At 40.3% G+C, this 15,443-nt stretch overlaps 3 non-coding genes across 3 annotated transcripts; 2 read left to right on the forward strand and 1 right to left on the reverse strand.

The window, feature by feature from the left end:
* Nucleotides 1-1,018: 1,018 nt before the first annotated feature.
* Nucleotides 1,019-1,100, reverse strand: TRNAS-UGA (transfer RNA serine (anticodon UGA)). Its single transcript has one exon. It is a non-coding gene; the product is annotated as a tRNA-Ser (tRNA).
* Nucleotides 1,101-3,268: 2,168 nt separating this feature from the next.
* Nucleotides 3,269-3,350, forward strand: TRNAS-AGA (transfer RNA serine (anticodon AGA)). The gene has a single exon. It is a non-coding gene; the product is annotated as a tRNA-Ser (tRNA).
* Nucleotides 3,351-10,069: 6,719 nt separating this feature from the next.
* TRNAS-AGA (transfer RNA serine (anticodon AGA)) lies at nucleotides 10,070-10,151 on the forward strand. Its single transcript has one exon. It is a non-coding gene; the product is annotated as a tRNA-Ser (tRNA).
* Nucleotides 10,152-15,443: the final 5,292 nt, after the last annotated feature.

Consider the following 15,443-nt stretch of genomic DNA (forward strand, 5'->3'; position numbering starts at 1 on the left):
AGTCACTAAACACCCAATGGGCAGCAATATTCTATCCCAGGCTAAATCCAGCATCTCAAATCACATCCCTTTTGTGGCCTTATCACCAGAGAGGATAAATCCAGAACAGCAAACCAACTCTGAATTGTAGAGGCAGTTAGTGGCATGAATCCCCAGGAAGGACAGAAGCAGGCTGACAGCTGTTGAGGTGGAGGTGGGGGACTTGGAGCCAAAACCAGCTGACACTCAAGTTCCATCCTCTTGCTTTCTAGTTCTGAGACCCCAATGGTGTTATTTAGCTTTGTGGACCTCTATGATGAATATGTTCTGAGGGTCTATAAATAAGACGTGTAAAGCCTTTGGAATGGTGGTGTGTAGTAAGGGCTTGAAAAATAGTACCTACTGTCTATCATTCTGGGATAATAACAGATCTAACCTTGAATCTGCTAACTTGATAATTTTAGGAGTGTCTCCTGAGCAACTTAAGAAAATCTAAGCTCATAAACCTATCTGGAAGCCCTCAGTTCAAATACCATTTCATTGTGCAACATTGAGCAGTTTCTTCATCTTCATTAAACAGAGATAAAAACATTATCGAGTCGTGCTTAACTGATACCCTCTTGACACATCTTAAATGTTCAATAAAAATTATCTGTCAGTGTCGCTACTTTTTATGAATTTTAACATCCCTTGAATTGACAGTAGTTAAGGAGCGTACCACGGCGCTATTAGAGCAAGGGTGGCTGGAGTATGACACGACCTTGTGTCCTAGTGACTTCGTGCTGGCTATGATCTGAGGCATTTAGTGGAGTAAAAGGAATTGCCCTCCGCAGCTGATGCCAAATTTGAAGTAAGCTCAACAGAACGTCGGCGTGGCATTGACACTTGAGAAAGTAGTGTCCATAGATAGGGGAAAGAGTAAGTTATTTGAATCTACAGGTGGAGGACTCGTGTTGGAGAAGAATAACTTTCAGTGCAGGAACTTGGGTTGACTCTGGTTAATTTACCTCGGACAACCACGCAGCGTTTCCGGTAAAACCGTAGTCGGCAGGATTCGAACCTGCGCGGGGAGACCCCAATGGATTTCAAGTCCATCGCCTTAACCACTCGGCCACGACTACCGATTCACAATTATCCCTAAGGGCTGGGGTCAACTAGCAGTGGATGTGCGGAGCGATCGCAAGCAGTAGGTCTGGCAACAAAAAGTTTCCTAGTTCCATCCAGTCCTATCCCTCAAGAAGGAAAGAGCTCATCCAGAGCAAATCAAGAACCAGCTGGTGATGTTACAATTTAATAAAAGGCTCCTAGACAAGTGACTCTAACTTCCTGGCGCTGGAGCTTGTCCACTGGCTGCTGACATCCGCGGACACACACGATCACACCCAATTCTCAGGAACAGGCACAAGAGGAGTCTTGAGTGGAAATTGAGCTCTATCTAACAACCTCGAGGTCGCAAATACCAATGGGAGAAGGAATGGGAATGAAGGAATGTGCAAGATTGAAGAGCCATCTGCACTTACAAAGTTAAATCTAAATCAGAAATCTCTTCGATGACATTAAACTGACTTCCCCTTCCAAAAGAACGGTTAAAACCGGGCTGGGGCCAAGGTTCCTTAGGAGAGGCGGAGAAGGGAGGCTCTTCTCCATCCTGACTGGGAAAGACCAGACAGGGAAGGTCTCCCACCCCTTCAGGGAAAGGTCACTCCAGCCGTCCTGGTGAAGGACCAAGACCATTCCAAAGGGAGGGAAGCCCTCAGCCGCCGGAGCCCGGGGAAAAGGGAAGCACTCAGAATACAGATTATTCAAGAATCCGAACTCAGATCGAGGACTATCTCTATACCGCCCAACTCAGAAAAGTGAAAAAAAAAAAAAAAAAAAAAAAAAAGACAACGTGTAAATCTTAGAATAAATCTAGCTAAATTAATAAAGTTGATTCTTGGGTCAGAGACTATGTAGTTTATTAGAGTGGAATAATGATGGGGAGGCTTGGACCAGATTCCTTTTTACGGAATATCAGGAACCCCCAAACCACGGACTTTCTCTTTGAATTCTAGGAATGGAAGTGTGTCACCAGTGCATAAATTAGTAGATATACACAGAGTTTCAGATAAAAAAGAAAGTGATCTCTGTGATCGAGGCCGAATATGTCTCTCTGATAGTTTGAGAACCACTCTCCTATGGAAATAACCTTAACCCAAAGAAAAAGAAGATTCACTGACAAGAGCAGGATGCAATAAACAACTTCAACTCTGCAAAAAATTTTGCATCTGAAATACTGGGTGGAATGGAGAAATACTTCAAAATGTTGCTAGTGCTAGTTTCTGGGTTGTGGAATTATGAGTTAATTTTTTGTTTTCTACAATGTGAAGTAATCATTATCAAATTTTATAAGTGAATGGTAGAACAATGCATTTTATTGATTTCTTGATTTATTGGTTATTTTTTGATGCTGCTCAAGAGTTGACATTTGCCTCAAGTGCTCCTTGGATTAATCATCTGTGTTCAAGGCACTCCACAGTGAACACATTCACCTTGAACATGTTTCTCAAATAATCAATGCCAGTTAGAGATTGGTACAATTAATGAAGACTTCTCCCCTCCTTCTTGCTTGCAGATGTTTAACTGGATTTTTTTTTTAAAATCACTTTCAAAGCACATTGAGATAGAAAAAAGTTTTATACATCTTTTACATTTGTAATACAAGTTTCCGCATTTTTAAGGTTTGGAGAACTGTGGGTTCTTTTTTCTTTTTTGTTTTTTTGTTTTTGAGGTCTGTTCCAAAATTATTCCTGCATATGGATGTTGAAAAAGAAAGTTCTGAAATAGTTGAGATAATCCTTTAAATCACGTGGTTGTGAGTTTTTTTTAAACACTGCTACAGAATCTTCCTCTATACGGATGTCTCAAATTTTATTTTAAAAATTGATGGTCATTTCGAGTTTTCCGAATCGTCAATTTACTCATAATTCTGCAGCGAATAGTACAGCAAGTCCCAGTTCTTGGGTGTATCATCTCATGGACCCCCTTCAGAAGCTAACAGAGCAGGAAGCTGGTCTCTGGGGATATCTCCTGCTTATTCTCCTTCCATCAGGCCATCAGATTAAGGGGCCCCTACAATCTGAGGAGGGAGTTACTTGCCGCTTTGCCGCAACAGCATGATATTCGTCTAAATGGTGTCAAAGAGTAAGAAACATTGAGAACAAATACACTTTCTGGTAGAAAATTTAACCGCTTGAAGGGAGCTGAAGTCGGCACGGCTACTTAGGCTAATAAGCCATGATGCGTCCACGTAGTCGTGGCCGAGTGGTTAAGGCGATGGACTAGAAATCCATTGGGGTTTCCCCGCGCAGGTTCGAATCCTGCCGACTACGATAGCGTCCCCCTTGGGAAATTAACCTAGTGATACTTTACCGGTTTGAGAATTTGCGTGAGGTTTGATTGTTCCTCAACCCGACTAAGCAGCCTCTTATTACTTACCAGTAAAAAATGCGTAATTCTCCAGAGAGCGATTAACAGAGTTAACACGACTTCTCTATCTTTATTACCTTTTAAAAAGTAATTCCACTACAGTTTCTAATGGTGTTTTCTTTTCCCCCAAGAAAAGCCCAGGCTTTGGTGATGCCTTTCTATTTCCTTAAATCAAAATTCTGCTTTGAAAGCAGTCTTTCTTGAGGAACAAAATTGACAGACGTCTTTGCGTCTCCAAGGAATCGCACCCTTACCAGGCCTCTTCTGTAGTCGTGTATGTCCTCGTTGACGTGAGAAAAGATAATTCCAGGAAATCTTGCATCAAATACAAGTGAAAGCCAAGACTCAGCTATAGTCGCCAAGTCGAGAATCCAAACTGGATATTAATAAGCAAACCACTACACAATTAAAGAAATTAAGTAATGCCATTTTCTTTGAAAGCCAATCAAACGAGTCATTGACACTGGCTGTCTTGTCCTCGCGTCCAAAGCAGTGATGAGGAGAGAGGGACTAAAAACAAGGTAAGGTTTTGACTCGTTCAGGGCACAGAGGTCAGACACAAAATTCCGTTGTATGATAACAAGTATAGGTTAATGTATTAAACCAATGTATTAAAGGAATGATAACCACAGTGAGTACCTTCCCAGGAATTCCTAGGAGAATTCAATCACTGCCTTGTCAGCTTAGTGGAGCTGATCCTCACCTCTCTTGTGGAGATTTGTGCAGAGTTATCATACATTAGGGCACCTCACCCAAGAATGCTTCTAGTAATTTTTCATAAACCTAGTGCTTGCCCTACTCATTGATTAAATATCAGATCCCTTCTTCTTTAATGTGTGTCTTCAGAGGCGTGAAACATAATAAAAAGATGAGTTACAAAGTCATGTGGGTCAGTGATGTTAAGCTGTGACAAGTTCTCTTTACTGGGCAGTGCTGGCAGGATGAACACGACTTGACTCTATCTACTAAGACCTGGGCTTCTGGAGGATGAATTTAATCTTTTTTCTTTCCAAAACTCATCATTTCTTATCTTTCCATCTCTCACATCCAGCATACTTGTTGCTTTGACTCTGAGAAACTCCTAGAATTCTAGAATGTCAAAGCTAATGAAATATTAAGGCTCTTCTGTGGAAACAATTCCTAATTTTAGAGTTGAAGAAAGTGATCCACATGACACCAATGTACAGAATTTAAAAGCAAAATTTGTTTTTAAAGATACCTTAGGGAAGAGTCTTAATAGTATAAAAAAGAGTTCCTCTCATTCTGAATTCTTCCTCTGGAGGAGCTCATGGAGAATCAAGTTCGGGTGATACGGGCTGGAGCCGAGATCCTGAGCCAGGACTGATCATTACAAAGAATTTTGATTTTGGAATACCAACCTGTGGTCTTGTTTCTGAATACTGCTATTGGGATTCTGGAAGGAGTTCTTCCCTCTTTGCTTTTAAATTGCTGAGATGTCTTGCAGACAAGGAAAATAAAACAGAAAACAAGACACACCAGTGGACAGTGTCACAAAAACCAGAGCATCAGCAATTGCAATAGAGAATGTAAGTAAGGAAATGGAGACCTGATGGAGCCACACTTCACTTCCCTAAGTCATTTTGATGTTCAGAAAAAGCTCTAGAGCAGCAGTACATTTCACTAGAAATGTATGTGAGCCACAGGTGAAATGCAAAATTTTCTAGTAGCCATATTAAAAAGTAAAAAAAAGAGAATAATTAATTTTAAGAATATATTTATTTCAACTTATATATTCAAATTATCATTTAAACGTGAACAATTTGGAAAATTGACGAGGCACTTTACTTTTTTTCTTGTATTAATCTTCAAAGTCTAGTGTGCATTTTATGCTTAGAATGCATCTCATTAGGGACCAAGTGCTCAATAGTCACATATGTCAAGCTGCTGAAGTATTGGACATTACACATCTAGAGTGTTTAGAGAGCAAAAAACTGAGTTGGTAGAAGATTGAAACCAAGGGACAGTCTACACTGGAAACAACCAGCTACAGTTCAAGATACAAGACTTCCTAGTGACCACATCTGGGTATCTTTAGGACTGTTGTCTCTGTAACACCCAGTAACTAAACTCACTCATTCCACGCCCTCTTTCTTATCTCTCTCAGTGTCTGTGAAAGGTTCTTGATGCGGTCATAGATGTTTTAATTCTTCCAGAATTGCATCAGTGTCTTCTCAGTGTCTCCCTCAGTTACAGCAATAGCCTGGGGAAAGGTCTTCCTCAGGTAGTAGGCCTTAAAAGCTGCTATAACTTCTTGATCCATTGGTTGGATCAAGGAGGTGGTGTTTGGAGGGAGAAATGCTCCTTTGATATTGCTATGAAGATCACCAGTAAAAGGAGGATGTCCAGAAGCATTATCAACAATAAGCAAAACCTTGAAAGATATGTTATTCTCCAAACAGTATTTATTCATTTTGTTAGCATAGCAATTCAGGACGGCATCTTGAAAGAGGAACTGGGTCATCCATGGCTTCTTATTGCCCCTCTAGTACACTGGCACTGTGTGCTTACTGATATGCTTGAAGGCTCTGGGTTCTCACTGTGCCAGATCACAAAGGGTTTCAATTTGTAGCCTGCAACATTGCCCCCAAGCAAGACTACTACCCTGTCCTTAAAAGGCTTGAAACCTGGCATTGGCCTCCTTGTGGATGAAAGTCCTTTCAGGCATCCATTCCTAAAGTATAAAGTTTTCATCCATATTGAATATTTGCTTTGGCAAGTAATTTTCCTCCACAATCAGTTTATCTAGCGTTTCCAAAAATTCTTCAGCTGCCTTCACATCATCACTCACAGAGTCACCATTCAGGTTCACATTTTGCAATGAATAACAATTCTTGAATTCTGGGCTTGAGAGAGTGCCTCCAAGTCATTTAACTCCTGGTTTTTGTTTTTTTTTTAAGATTTTATGTTTTTCCTTTTTCTCCCCAAAGCCCCCCAGTACATAGTTGCATATTCTTCGTTGTGGGTCCTTCTAGTTGTGGCATGTGGGACGCTGCCTCAGTGTGGTTTGATGAGCAGTGCCATGTCCGCGCCCAGGATTCAAACCAACAAAATACTGGGCCGCCTGCAGTGGAGCACACGAACTTAACCACTCAGCCACGGGGCCAATCCCTAACTCCTGCTTTTTAAATCTCAGGTTTTTGTGTATGGTGATGGATGGTAATGAGTCTTTAGGTGGTAAACATGATGTAATCTACACAGAAATCGAAATATAATGATGTACACATGAAATTTATATAATGTTATAAACCAATGTTACCTCAATAAAATAAATAAATAAAATAAATTTTATGTTTTTTCCCCATTGATCACTCCCAAAACCCAATCCCATGTGTATTTCCATGGCTCCTGCTGGTACATGCTAATTCCTGCAACTCCTTCACAGTCACAACCCTCAGGGACATTCACCCAGATATCTCAGTCTGTGTTTCTTGGTTCCAGTTTTTCTCAATGAGGGCCCTGACCATTGTATAACAGACCTGCATCTGCTAAGCATTCAATCATCTTCTAAGTTCAAATGATGCTAAATATAAGGTTCTGAGAGTGCCCCTCAGCTGTGTCAGTGCTCCTACAGCAGGAGAGAAGGGCCTCTCTGCAAGCTACTCTGTGAGTTCTGGTTCTTTCTTCTTCCTCTTATGCCTGTAATCAGACCTTGATCCCACTTTACCCTTCCCACAGTTTTCCACTAGACCCTGATTTCCATGTTTTAATTCTGAAGGTAAGGCGGGAACTGGTTAGAAACACTAATGAGGATGCCCATTCACGTGAAGGTTTGTGTTCCAACAGTGGAATACGTAAAAGAATTGTGCTACGTTTTTACAGTGGAGTACTATATGGCAATACAGGTAAATGAATTCTTAATACATGAATCATGGATTAACTCACAATATAGAATGTTGAGTGAAAGAAAACAAAAATAATAAATCTGTATATTTCAACTTATATACAGTTTTTTTAAAATGCAGAAGTTCCTTATGTCATTAGATAGTAAGATAGTGGTGAGAAGTGCCCGGGGTCAAGTGGGAGCTTCTAGGATGCTGGTTGTGATCTACTTCCGTCTGGGTCACACTAGTGTGTGGACATTGTGAAAAGTCACGCAGTCATATGCTTAAGAGTTGTGCATATTTCTGTGTCTGTTTCACTTTGATAAAAACAAAAATCACTGTTCGCCTTGAATGAGATATCTGTTTAGCAAAAAGAATAAAATCCAGCATTTAATATAGAGGTTGCTCTACGGTAAGCATTTTTCTAAGAACGTTGCAACATGTTAAACCATTACATCCTCATTATTAAGGATAAGAAACTGATACAGAGATCTTAACTCGCTCAAAATCACACAGGTAGAAGTCATAGAGTTGAGGTCTGAATCTCCCAGTGAACTAGGGGAATTTGGCAGCAGAGTCCAGGTTCGTAATTCTCAATCTCTACTAAAGAGGAAAATAGGAGCTTTGAAACACGATTCTCCCATAAAGTAAATTACAGGCTGAAAACGGTAACGAATTTGGGAAGGGATTAATTCTAGGATGGTAGGTGTGTAACGGGGGAAGAAATTTTACCCGGAAAATCGGGAGCAGTAGAAGGAGAGAGAGGGAAGGAAGCGGATGAAGGACGTGAGTTTTGGAGAGACACCTGGAGGTCTGATGCGGATTTTATCAAGCGGAGATGGAGGAGGGGCACCAGCAGAGCACGTGCGGCTGCCCTGGGGACTTCAGTGACTGAGGACACTCGGCTTTACAGCGACCTGCACGATCCTGCAGTCAGCGCTGCTGGACGCTTCTCTGATCCATCTCTTTCACCTTTTCCTTTCACTCACCAGGAATTTTCTTTTCATCTTTCTTTCTTCTGGTTGGGAACCAAACTAAGTGAATCTACTATTTGTGTCCCAGAGGAATCGTTTGCGAAGCTCCCAAAGGCATTTAAAGCCCGTGAAAGTGCTGGAGAAGGTAAGGAGAGAGCAGGTAGGGAGTGGGGATTGTAGGGTGCAGGATAGAGGCATTCAACACAATTGTTACAGTTTTTACAGACAGTAAAAGGCCTTTGCCGAATTACAGCTGCCTTTTTGTTTTTCCCAAGAAAACTGGTTTTGCTTTGTTGAATTTTAAAAATCCACTTATTTCTGGATTAGGTGGGAACTTACTTAAAAAAAAAAAAAAGCGTTACAACCTATCCCTGTTTTGAGAAGCAACAGGAGTTGCTAACTGGGACCAAAGGAGGGAAAGTTGTCAAGTGGGACAGGATCAAGTTTCTTCCTTGGAGGCAACATTAGGCTCTTAAACTGGTCATAGATAGATTGCAGACCATGATCTTATCGCACTGGGCCGTCATTAAAATATCAGTGTATTTCTTATTAGTAAATAGCGGTGCTCCTCATTGTTCCGTTACATGGAGATTCCAAAGTATGTTTAAGAAGTTAAAAATTGATGGCCGTTTCTGTTTTTTTTTAAAATCGTTGCTATAATCCCTAATTCTGTAGTAAATGTTAGAGCCTGTCCCAGTTGTTGAGCGGATCGCATGGATCCCCATCAGATAGTGACAGAGCAGGAAGCTGATCTCTTGGAATGTCTCCTGTTTGGTCTCCTTCCATCAAACCATCAGAATAAGTTCTTTCAGTTCTGAGGATAGAATGTTAGTTGCCGATTTGGTGAAACAGCATGATAGCCATCTAAATGATGTCAATTAACAAGAAACATTTACTATAGATACACTGTGATATGGATTGTAGGCTCCTAATGAGAGCTAAATTTCACCAAAGCTCTTTAATTTTTAAGGGTGACATGTTGTGTGGCTGTGACCGAGTAATCAAGGCAATGGACTAGGAAGCTCTTTGAGGTGTTTCTGCGTAGGTTCAAATCCTGGTGCCTGCGAGCTGTGGGCTGTTTTGTAAAGGTGTTCTCAACATGTATTAACAGTTTGAGAACATGATGTTAACTCCTGGGGGCCGGGAACTGGTGCCAGTTACAACTTCTCCCTGCTTCCCAAAGAGGTTACTGGAATTGGCCTGTTTTTCTTAAAGTAAACTCGATTCGAAACTCCAGCAGCGAGATTTTTTTTTTTTTAAGTAAGTTCAACTCAGTATAACTCAGTTATAAATGGATTTTTAACTTCTCATCTTAACACACTAGACCACGACAGAAACCCCAGCGGATGCTCTATCAGTAAACGGAAGTGCACCTCTTTCCTTTTATCAGCTACAGGATCTTCCACTATGTAGACGTTCAAAACTTTATTTTAAAAATTGATGGTCATTTCGGGTTTTCCAAATCGTCGCTTTACTCATAATTCTGCAGCGAATAGTACAGCAAATCCCAGTTGTTGGGCATATCGTCTCATGCATCCCCATCGGAAGCTGACAGAGCAGCAAGCTGGTCTCCTGGGATGTCTCCTGCTTATTCTCTTTCCATCAGGCCATCAGGATAAGGGGCCTCTCCAGTCCGAGGAGGAGGTGTTACTTACCGCTTTGCCACAACAGCATGACTTTCATCTAAATTATGTTAAAGAATTAAAAATATTGACAACAAATACACTTTGTGGTAGAAAATTTAATCTTTTGAAAGGAGCTGAAGTCGGCATGGCTACTTATGCTAATGAGCCACGAGGCTCCCGTGTAGTCGTGGCCGAGTGGTTAAGGCGATGGACTAGAAATCCATTGGGGTTTCCCCGCGCAGGTTCGAATCCTGCCGACTACGGTGACTTTCCCCTTGGGAAGGTAATCTATTGACGCTACCGGTTTGAGAATCTGCTAGAAATCTAATTGTTCCCCACCCCGACGAAACGCTATATACCAGTACAGTACCAAAAAACCCGCATTCTTCTCCAAACAGCAGGAGATTAACATTACTTCTCTATTGTTACTGCTTTTTAAGAAGTAATTCCACCACAGTTCTAATGGTATTTTCTTTTCCCCCAAGAAAACCGCAGGTTTTGGTGATGACTTTCTGTTTCCTGCACTCAAAACCCTGCTTTGAAGCCAGCCTTTCCTAAAGAAAAAAGTTAGCAGGACTGTTTGCCTCTCCAAAGAACTGCTCCCTCATCGGGGCCCTTCTCCAGCCTTATGTGTCCTCCTTCATGTTAGAAAAGAAAATTCCCGGAAATCTCAGATCAAATCCTAAGCCAGGACTCATACCTCTAGCCACCAAGTCGAGAATCCAAACTGGATATTAATAAGCAAACCACTACACAGTTAAAGAAATTAAGTAAAGCCATTTTCTTTGTAATCTGATCAAAAGAGTCATTGACATCACTGGTCTGGCTTATCCCTGGGGCCTGGACAGTGGTGAAGAGAGATGGACTTAAAATGAGGTGAGGTTTTGACTCATTCTGGGCACAAAGTTCAGACAAAAAAATCCCATTGTATGATAACAAGTATGGGTTAATGCATTTAATTAATGTATTAAAGGAATGACCACTACAGTTGAGTACCTTCCCAGGAATTCCTAGAAGAATTCCATCTATCACTGCTTAGTCGTCTTGGTGGAGGTGGTCCTCACCTCTCTTGTGGATCTGTGCAGAGTTGTCATACTTTAGTGCACCTCATCTAAGAATGCTTCTAAAAAATTTTCAGGAACGTAGTGCTTGTCTTTTCCTTGATTAAATATCAGATCCCTTCCTCTTTAATGTGTGTCTTCAGAGGCATGAAGCATAATAAAAAGCTTTGAATTGCAAAGTCATGTGGGTCAGTGATGCTAAGCTGTGACAAGTCCTCTTTGCTGGGCAGTGCTGGCAGGATGAACACGTCTTGGTTCAGTCTACTAAGACGTGGGCTTCTGGAGTTTGAACCTGATCTTTTTTGCAAAACTCATCATCTCTCATCTTTCCGTCTCTCAAATCCAGCATACTGGTTGCTTTGACTCTGAGAAACTCATGGAATTCTAGAATGTCAAAGCTAATGAAATGTTAAGCCCATTCTGTGGAAACAATTTCTAATTTTAGAGTTGAGTAAAATGACCCACATGACATCAATGTACAGAATTTAAAAACAAAAATTTGTTTAAAAAGATATCTTAGAAAAGAGTGTTAATAGTATAAGCGGGAATTCCTCTCATTCTGAGTGCTTCCTTCTGGAGAAGCCCCTGGATGACCAAGCTGAGGTTCTGGGGACAGGAGCAGAGATCTGAGCCTGGACTGATCACTACACAGAATTTTGCTTTCTGGAGTATTGACCCGTGATCTGGTTTCTGAATACTGCCATTGGGGTTCTGGAAGGAGTTCTTCTCTCTTTACTTTTAAATTACTGAGATGTCTTGAAGACAACAAAACTAAAACTGAAAACAAGACATAGTAGTGGACAGTGTCACAAAAAACAGTTATAGCAATTGCAACAGAGAATGTAAGTTAGGAAATGGAGACCTGATGGAGCCACACTTCACCTCCCTCAGTCATTTTGATATTCAGAGAGAAGCTCTAGAGTGGCAGTACATTTCCAATAGAAATGTGTGTGAGCCACAGGTGAAATGTAAAATTTTCTAGTAGCCGTATTAAGAAGTAAGAAGAGACAAGTGTAAATAATTTTAAGAATATATTCATTTCAGCTAATATATCCACAATATGATTTAAACATCTAAGCACTTTGAAAAATTGACGAGATATTTTATGATTTTTTTCATACAGAATCTTCATCCCATTAAGGACCAAGTGTTCAGTAGTCACATATGGCAAGTGATTAAAGTATTGGACATCACAGTTCTAGAGTGTGTGGAGAGCATAAAACTGAGTTGGTAGAAGATTGAAACCAAGGCACAGTCTACACTGGAAACAATCCGCTACAGTCCAAAATACAAGTCTTCTTGGTGCACACTTCTGGGTGCCTTCAGGGCTATTGTCTCTGTAACACCCAGTAACTAAACTCACTATTTTGGTGCACTCTTCCTTATCTCCCTCAATTTCTGTCTGGGAAAGCCCAGTGAATGCTGCTCACAGCTTCTGTTCCAGCTGGTGGAGAGCACCTGTCCCAGCATGGTGGGTAGCTCTTGTCTGAGCATGATAAGCAGCTCCTCTTTCAGCACCTCGGGCATCTCATGCCTAAGCCTGGTGGGTGCCATCAGTCCATTTCCAGGACTATTTCTGGGAAGAGAGATGCAGGAAGTTGGTGCACCTCCTCCACTCATCAACTCTTTTCATTTTTCATTTGTTTAAGCAGTGTGTGTCGTTCGTCTCTGATTGGCAGAGTTGCTGCCGTTAAAGCCAAGTGAAAGTTCCTCAACTGTAAAAATGGAGGACTAGCTTCTCCACTTTTGGAGTCTCCCACCCCCCGGTTCTCCACCTCCTGAAATCCTGTGCGTCCTTACAGACTGGCTTCCCATGTCTCCTACTTTGAAAAGGCTTCAAGTTTATCCCTTATCCCCTGCTTCTATGCCCCTTATGGTGTCTTTACCATAACATTGTTTAAGAAAATACAACAATAATATTAGTGCTTCCATACCTCTTTGTTCATATATCTCTTATCAAACTGTTTCTATATCTATTATTCATCCTGACTGCTAGGATGTGTATTTTTGAAGAAATGGACTGTTTAAGTCCTAATCCTCGAAGTCCAGGTGGTCAGTTCTTAAATCATTCTAAATGATTTAAACTAGTGTACTAGAAACTAATCCTATTTATTAATCTAACTAATATTGTGTCCTCTACTAAATAGCAAGTTCCTTTAGAGTGTCCTTTCATCTCTTTTTTAATTTGACACCATCTAAAAGTCTCAATAAAGTAGGTGATCAATTAATCCATCCTTTTCTTTACATATTTTAAGAATCATTGATATTTCCTTTGCTACATCTGTTAGTCTTTCAGAAGCAACAAAACATCCTAAACAAAATGCTATTTATGCGACATCGGTGACTGTGAAATGGAAAGTGCCCCCTCTAAGTGGCAATTGCAATAAACACTCAGTAAAAACACAAAGTTCGGAATATTTATTAAGACTTAAGAGAACAAATGTTGCCTAGTATCTGCCTCCCTTTTGCATGCTTCCTTTTCAACAAGAAAGGGAGAATATCACAAATCAAGGACTTCTTCTCAGTGGAGATCTTAGAGTAAGGCTTGAAAAGGAGCTGAAGTAGAGATTCCAGTCACCTCTGGTTCAAAAAGAACAGGTTTCCATTCCACTCTGTTGGACCTGCATATGTCTCATTCTAGTGTCCAAAATGTGTACTGTGAGGAACTCACACCACATGAGCCCTCTGAGAAGGCAGAGAGAAGTTCCAAGAACTGGTTTGACTGGGATCTTAGCTTCAGGCATGGGTATAATTTTGGCCTCCTAATTGAGATTAATGACTCACATAGCAACATTTCAAAGATGGTATTTCTTTAACAACTTTGTGCTTAATTATAGTTTAGCGATGGTGAAGCTTATTAGTTAAAATTAGGTTATGTAACATAAAGGAGATTCTTAAATGCAGAGAGTTCTCAGTGTGCTGTCCACGGTCTCCAAGTCTTTGTGAACTCCCTGACACGGTTTTCACAATTGTTTTGTGTCAAGAACGTATCTCTAAAAGAGGATAAATAAGTTTTATTTTACGTACCATGGGATTTTTCAGCCAAAAAGTGAATTAAGAATCTTTTTAAACAACTTCCCGACCATTGAACGAGAAGAAGAATAATTTGCTAGCTCTATTTTGTCATTTTGGGGAACATACAAAACGACTATGAAAAGACGTGTGGGCTCTAAAGAAATTCCTTCTATCTGTTATAATAGGTTTGTGTAACATGAGTCAACATTTGTCTTCCTAATGACAAAATCACACTCACCACTATATCAGGGAAGAAAGCTTTAATGGAAATCTCTATGCTCATTGCCATGTCCACGGGTGTTCATAGGCAAAAACAGGCACGTCGTTACCTAAAGCAAATAAATCTCAAGGCCTTGCCTGATCCATCCTTGCTAAGAACATTGACAAACTCGTTTTTTTCTTTTATATTTCACAATTTTGTTGCTTCTGAGAATAAAAAGGCACTACTTTAAGGATCTATCCCACAAGCTACCTCTTGTATGTGGAAAGATGTGGGCCAGGACTTTCTTCCGATCAGTATTCAAATCCTGTCCACCTAAAAATGACAGATTTCAATTTAATTATGCTCCCCACTTTATCTCTGCCACTATTCTGTCAGTCTTAAGCAGTTTCTTCAAACTCTCCCTGTGTGGGTTATATTTATTTGCAAGTTTTTAGAGTGTCCCTCCTTGTGGACACTAATGATCCCAAGGGCAGCGACCACGCTCTTTGACTTATTACGTTTGTGTTATTATATCCCAGTGAATAAGATTAAGGCCATTCAGAAATGGGGTTTTATCACATGAATCACATGAAAGAGATTCTTTAACCAAGGTGGTTCCATGGTGCAATGGTGAGCACTTTGGTCTCTGAATCCAGCTATCTGAGTTCAAAGAACTTGTTTATTTCACACCATTGTTTCCCCGTTGTTGATTTTTTGCATGTCTGTTCATTGTTTTGTCTACATAAGCTGTACTAAGCAATTTTGTCCCTGATATCTCTCAGCACATAATATCTGCATCTGGGAGGCTTCAGACAGCTGCATCATGTTTCACAGGAAAGAATAAAAGGGTCAAAAGTAAAGACTTTCATTTGAAATAGCATCAAAAAGAATAAAATACTCAGGAATGACTTTAACAAAATAAATGCAAAACTTATACCATGAAAACTATAAAACATTGTTGAAAAGGATAAAATAAAATAAAATAGATTCAAAGATATCTCAAGTTCATGGATTACATCTTAATATTGTTAAGACGGCAGTTCTCTCCCAAATTGATCTATAGATTCGATGCAGTCCCTATCAGAATCCCAGCAGACTTCTTTGTAGAAATTGATGAGTTGATTCTAAAATTCACATGGAATTTCAAGGGACCCAGAATAGGCAGAACAATCTTAAAAAAAAAGGAAAAAAGCAAAATGACTCACATTTCCCAATTTCAAAACTAACTACAATAAAACAACAATCAAGACAGTGTGGTACTAGTATAAACATATCAA

This window comes from Equus asinus, chromosome 8 (assembly GCF_041296235.1).
Source record: "Equus asinus isolate D_3611 breed Donkey chromosome 8, EquAss-T2T_v2, whole genome shotgun sequence".
In the NCBI taxonomy this organism is placed as follows: Eukaryota; Metazoa; Chordata; class Mammalia; order Perissodactyla; family Equidae; genus Equus; species Equus asinus.